Source organism: Lepisosteus platostomus, chromosome 7 (assembly GCF_059453375.1).
Source record: "Lepisosteus platostomus isolate fLepPlt1 chromosome 7, fLepPlt1.hap1, whole genome shotgun sequence".
NCBI lineage: Eukaryota > Metazoa > Chordata > Actinopteri > Semionotiformes > Lepisosteidae > Lepisosteus > Lepisosteus platostomus.
In genome coordinates this window covers 54,963,913-54,969,171 of record NC_142617.1, presented here as the reverse complement: position 1 = coordinate 54,969,171, position 5,259 = coordinate 54,963,913, and the positions used below count along the sequence as shown (strand labels likewise).

The window sequence follows — 5,259 nt, the reverse complement described above, 5'->3', positions numbered from 1 at the left end:
TATAACCTCAAGGTTTTGTGCCAATATGTGTTTTCATCAGTCCTCCTATGTGCACTAGTGTTTGAATTTGCCCATTTTGTTGTCATAACAGTGATTAAGATGAAGTGACATTGATTTAAATGGGACCAAGAAAATGTATAGTTTTTGGTACAGACTAAATTTGCTTTACTATTCCATCCTCAATGCCAAAAGATTTCTAATCTGTTCCTGAATATCCACTGGGAACACAAAAGTTGCACTCTATTTCAGAGCTGAAACTATTTGTTAAATTGAGTGGCCAGTTTATTAGGCACTGTACAAATAGCGAGTTGGTCCCCCATTTTTCCTCAGTATAGCCTGAATTCATTGGAGCGTGGATTCAACAAGGTGATGAAAGTGCGGTAGAGTGGTGCTGGTTCACATCGACTCCAATGTGTTTTACAGATGTTGTAAATTAGGAAGTGGTTGATCTCTAGTCCTAATAGTTTGTTCTATCTCATTCCACAGATGCTTGGATTGATATCTGGTGACTGGGGAATCCAATACATTAAGCTGAATTCACCGTCATGTTCCTAGAACCATTCTAGGACTTTCCTAGCCTTGTGGAATGGGGCACTACCCTGCTGAAAAAGGCATTCGCAGATGGGTACACTGCTGCCATGAAGTGATGCACTTGAACAACAATGATGTTCCGATATCCAGTGTCGTTTAAAAGTTCCTCTACTCAAGTGAAGGGACCCAATATGTGCCAAGAAAACACACCCCACACACCATAACACCGCAACTGTTAGTCTGCATTGTTGACACCGGGAGGATGAATCCATGGACTTATTTTGTTTTTGGCATATCCTGGTCCTTCCATCAGCATGAAACAGCAGGAACTTGGATTTATCAGACTTCGTGATGTTGTTCCAATTCCCAGTGTCCAGGGTTTTGAGATCCTTAGTCCACCGCTTTCTTGTTTTTCACTGACAAGAGTGGAACTCGTTTGGGTTGTTGGTTGTCATACTGTTGTACTGAGCTGTTGACTGACTTAGTCTAACTGTCACTCTGTACAAGTTATGTCAGCCTCTGTCAGCCCCTTTCATCAATGGTCTATTTCTGACCACAGGACCGATGTTGGCTGAATGTTTTTTGGTTGGTGGCCCAGTCTTTATACACTAGTGACACTGTCATGTGTGAAAACCCCAGTAGGCTTGCTGTTCCTGTTAGATTCATGCCAGTGTGTCTGGTGCCCACTACCACGCTGCATTCAACGTCACTTAAATCTCTTGTATTGTTTATTCTCCCTCTGAATTGCACACATGATCGCTATGTGCCTGCCTACCTGCTTTAAATATCATTGACTGCTCATACAGTATGATGCCATAACTAAGCAGTGTATTACATGAGAAGGGCAGGTGTGCCTCATAACCTAGCCATTGAGTGTATACTCTACTATACTTATTTTATACTGGCTATAGTTACAAAAATTCCTTTCTGGAGTTACAAGGAGTGTTTGAGAGTGCTTGATTGAATTAAATAACACTGCCTCATTGTCATTTGAGAATAACAGATCTGGGTTTTTCTTTCACTGATTTTTAATATAATTTTGGAAAACAAATTGGGAACATTTAAAGAAGCATGCCCTTTAAAGGTATTAATGTATTCCTTATTTATTTGTGTTGATAGATTAAACTATTAAATGTTTTTCAACAGAAAATGTCCTGTTGGAAATCTTGACAAATTTACAATAAGTGTTTTACTGTGACACCATAATTATTTAGTTTCTGCTTTAAAGGAAACAGAATATTCTTGCATTTAAAAATATGTTTTCCCTACTCAGTTATTGCCTTCATTACTAACACTGAATAAAAGGTAAGCAATGTTTTACAATAGGTGATACTTCCATTCTTGTTGCTACTGAAAAGGAGTCACTGTTGCTAAAGCAAATTAAAGATGATTACATGTTAACATGGTTACATTTCTGCATAGGAATTATGATTGCAACAACACTGCATATTGCAAACATTTTTTATTTCCCGTGAGATTGACCCATTTCTTATTTCAATTCTCCTTGCTTTGTATTAGGATGCCCCAGCAACTACTCTTCTTTGTTACTCAGAAGTGAAGTATGTATTTTATTTTAATATACACCTCAAAGATCAGGTACTAGTTCCTTCTTATTGCAATATACTTCTAGCTTCAGTAGTTGTTATAGCAATAGCAAAAGGATACAGCCAGCTGTATAGGTCATGCCTTTTAGAAGCATTACCATGACAACGGTTGCATTAAGTTCTGATTCAAAACGTGCAGAAAAGCAATGCTTGTGTTAATTCTTGAATTTCCACACCACATCTTTGCATGAGGCAGAACAAAGGTCAGATTTTTACAGGAAATATAAAATGGATTTGAATGGCTTTTGGTCAGGAGGTGGGAAATGATATCAGACTTTGTCTTTTCATAAATCACTGGAAATTAATCAGATGGTTTAACAATATTTTTCTTAATTAATAGTTCTCATTAATATACAGCTTTAAAACTGTATTTATCCAGTATACAGCTTCTTATGACTTGTTGTGGGCTCCTTTTTCCTTTAAGTTATTGGTACATGCAGTCTTTTTGATATTCACATTTAAGCAATTATAAAATAATGCAGCATTATAAGAAAATATATAATGTACAAGTGATATTCCACTAATCATTGAATAAGTATCAAATTCATTACAGACTTTGAATAAATATTAATACCTGTACTTGTTACTCTGAAGATTTCTACTGGATCATGATTATGAGAAACTATATGTTGAGAAACCTGACATCAGTTTTGGAGAGCCAGGTATTCTATTGTCAACAACTCATTACCCTCCTCAGTGTCTTACATACAGTAGAGGTGAAAAAATGTCCTTTACGGGCACAATTAATACTTTTTTTCAGGTACTTTGGAAATATGAGACTTCCTTCCTAGGAGTAATAATGTTCATCATATATCTTAACCTCTGTTATGGTATCACATCCTGTACTTTTGTAGGCCTTGAGGTGTTTTGACACTTTGGGAGCCTGACAACAAATGGTACAGTATTATAGTACATCAGCATAATGCTATAAAAGGTAGAATTTTATGGTTGAACAAATGCTATTAATCTATAAATTGTAATTTGTGTTCAATAACCACCTTTGTCTTTATTTATTTTATTATTACTAATACTGAATATTAATTATATCATCTTATTGGGAAGAAAAGGCTGGTGGTTACAGTGTTCCACATATTGTGAGAACATAATATTTTTAGATTTTCTAATTTAGTCTTTTTGTTAAATGATGCTATGAACTGCATGAACTTTTCAAAGACTTTTCTGGAGAATTTATAATTGTAGAATAAACTGACTTTTTTTAGAAACATTTTCAGATCTTAGATGGGAAAGTCACATTGATAGTTCTGTATTTTTTTAGGAATAGGAATTTTCCAGTTTAGAACCCTACATACCTAACAAAATAAAAAGCTAGAGACTTGAATCTGAAAATAATTCTAACACAATTATCTAAAAAGGTAAATAAAACAGCTTTTTGAATTGTGCATCCTCAATGAACTGGAAAATTTCAAACTTGTTATATTTAGGGCTTCAGTGCAGATATCTTTTCATTTCTCTTTGATGCTCTAGGAAGACGGAGATGGAATAGTGTGTACAGCACTCAAATGTGACACAAAGGATGTGAAAAAAGTGCTGACGTGTTGGAAATGGAAAAAGCAAGAATAGCACAGAGAAGCAAAACTATCATTTAAGGCAAAACATGTCTCTGGTATCTGAAAGCCCTCATCATAAATGCTTTTCTTTCTTAATAAATATAATACTAATGTTGTATGCAATAATAAATCTAGATCTCATTAGAGGCTGTACGTCAGCTTAAATTTGCATAAAATTACATAATATACGTCTATATATTATTTGAAAATAACTGTAAAATTACTATGATATTCAATTTGAGTAAGAAATATTTCAGTATATCAGGAAAACTTTACTATTTCCTTATCAATCAGTTCCTCTGTGCATATCAGAATTATTTTACAAAATATATGTTTCTGTTACAGACTTTAGGTAGCCAATACAGAAAGCTCTGTTCCTGAACAATATATTGTAGTTACCTAACCTTTAAAGAAACTAATAAAGTGGTCTCCTAGACATACAGTACCTTATCTCACAGTTTTTCATAAAATATAATTACACAACGCATAATTATTGTTGGTCTGGTCTCTGGAGAAGCAAACTCTTCTTCTTCTGAATCTCTCATGGGTTTTCTTTGCTGTGCATCAAAACACTGAGGGAGGTCTTAAAGAAAAACTTAGCTATTTTTTAAACTTAAACATCAAAGGAATCTGTGGGAGTTACAGAAAATTGATAGGGTCAGTAGTAGAGAGATGCTTTTTGTCAAAGTTTCAGTAACTGCTCACATTAATGGCATTATGCTATTTTTAGTTTAAAATTTGATCTTCACTACATATGTATTCCAAAATTCATTCAGTTGACAAAAATAGATGTGCTATTTTCTTCTCAGATATCAGATTTTAAAAAAACTAAAACCACATTCTATGAGGAAACGTCATTTAGCCATCTAAAGTGGTGGACATAACCAATACATGAATCAAAAAACACTGCCCTCAATAAATTTCACTTGCTAAACAACTGGTAGGTCTGTAAATGCACTGTTAAATGAGAGCTTAACATACAGTATGCTTTTCTTAGGATTTTCATTAGGCATGTTAGATATTTTAGAGAATGGGTGTAAGAACATAATATTGTAACACATACGGCCAACATTACAGGTTGTGTGAGCCGGCTTGCCAGCACGGTGATGTCACCGCCGTTCCCTGTGAATAGCAGGGACCTCAGCTGCCAGGCTGAGGGGAGATCTCCCTTTAGCTCAGCTGGCTGGTTCCCTGTTGAGTGATGCCGGAGGCCTGAGTTCAAGTCCCCAGTGGTGGAGGGCTGACCTGAGGTGGCAGTGGTGAGGGTGCATACCCATGTGAACCCAAAAGCGCTACATACCATTGTATTATTATTGTGCAAAAGAGTACTTCCTTCTATTCAAGTTCACACACAGTGCATAGAACAAGAACAATCATGAATAATGAAGGATCGGTTTATGTATTGTTGTTCTGAATGTATACTTTGATACTCACAAAAAAAACTGCTGTCATGTGACCTCTAGTAAACAAAGATGGCCTGCATGGCCCCGTCTCATTTGCAACTCTTCTTATGTTCACATTAAAGTATAAAGTAATTTAACGATGAGCTTAGTAGA

General features: G+C 35.5%; 1 long non-coding RNA gene across 1 annotated transcript; it reads left to right on the top strand.

Annotated features, from left to right (window-relative positions):
- Positions 1-2,297: 2,297 nt before the first annotated feature.
- LOC148659248 (uncharacterized) lies at positions 2,298-3,819 on the top strand. Its single transcript, XR_015940584.1, has 2 exons — positions 2,298-2,338; positions 3,621-3,819. It is a non-coding gene; the product is annotated as an uncharacterized LOC148659248 (long non-coding RNA).
- Positions 3,820-5,259: the final 1,440 nt, after the last annotated feature.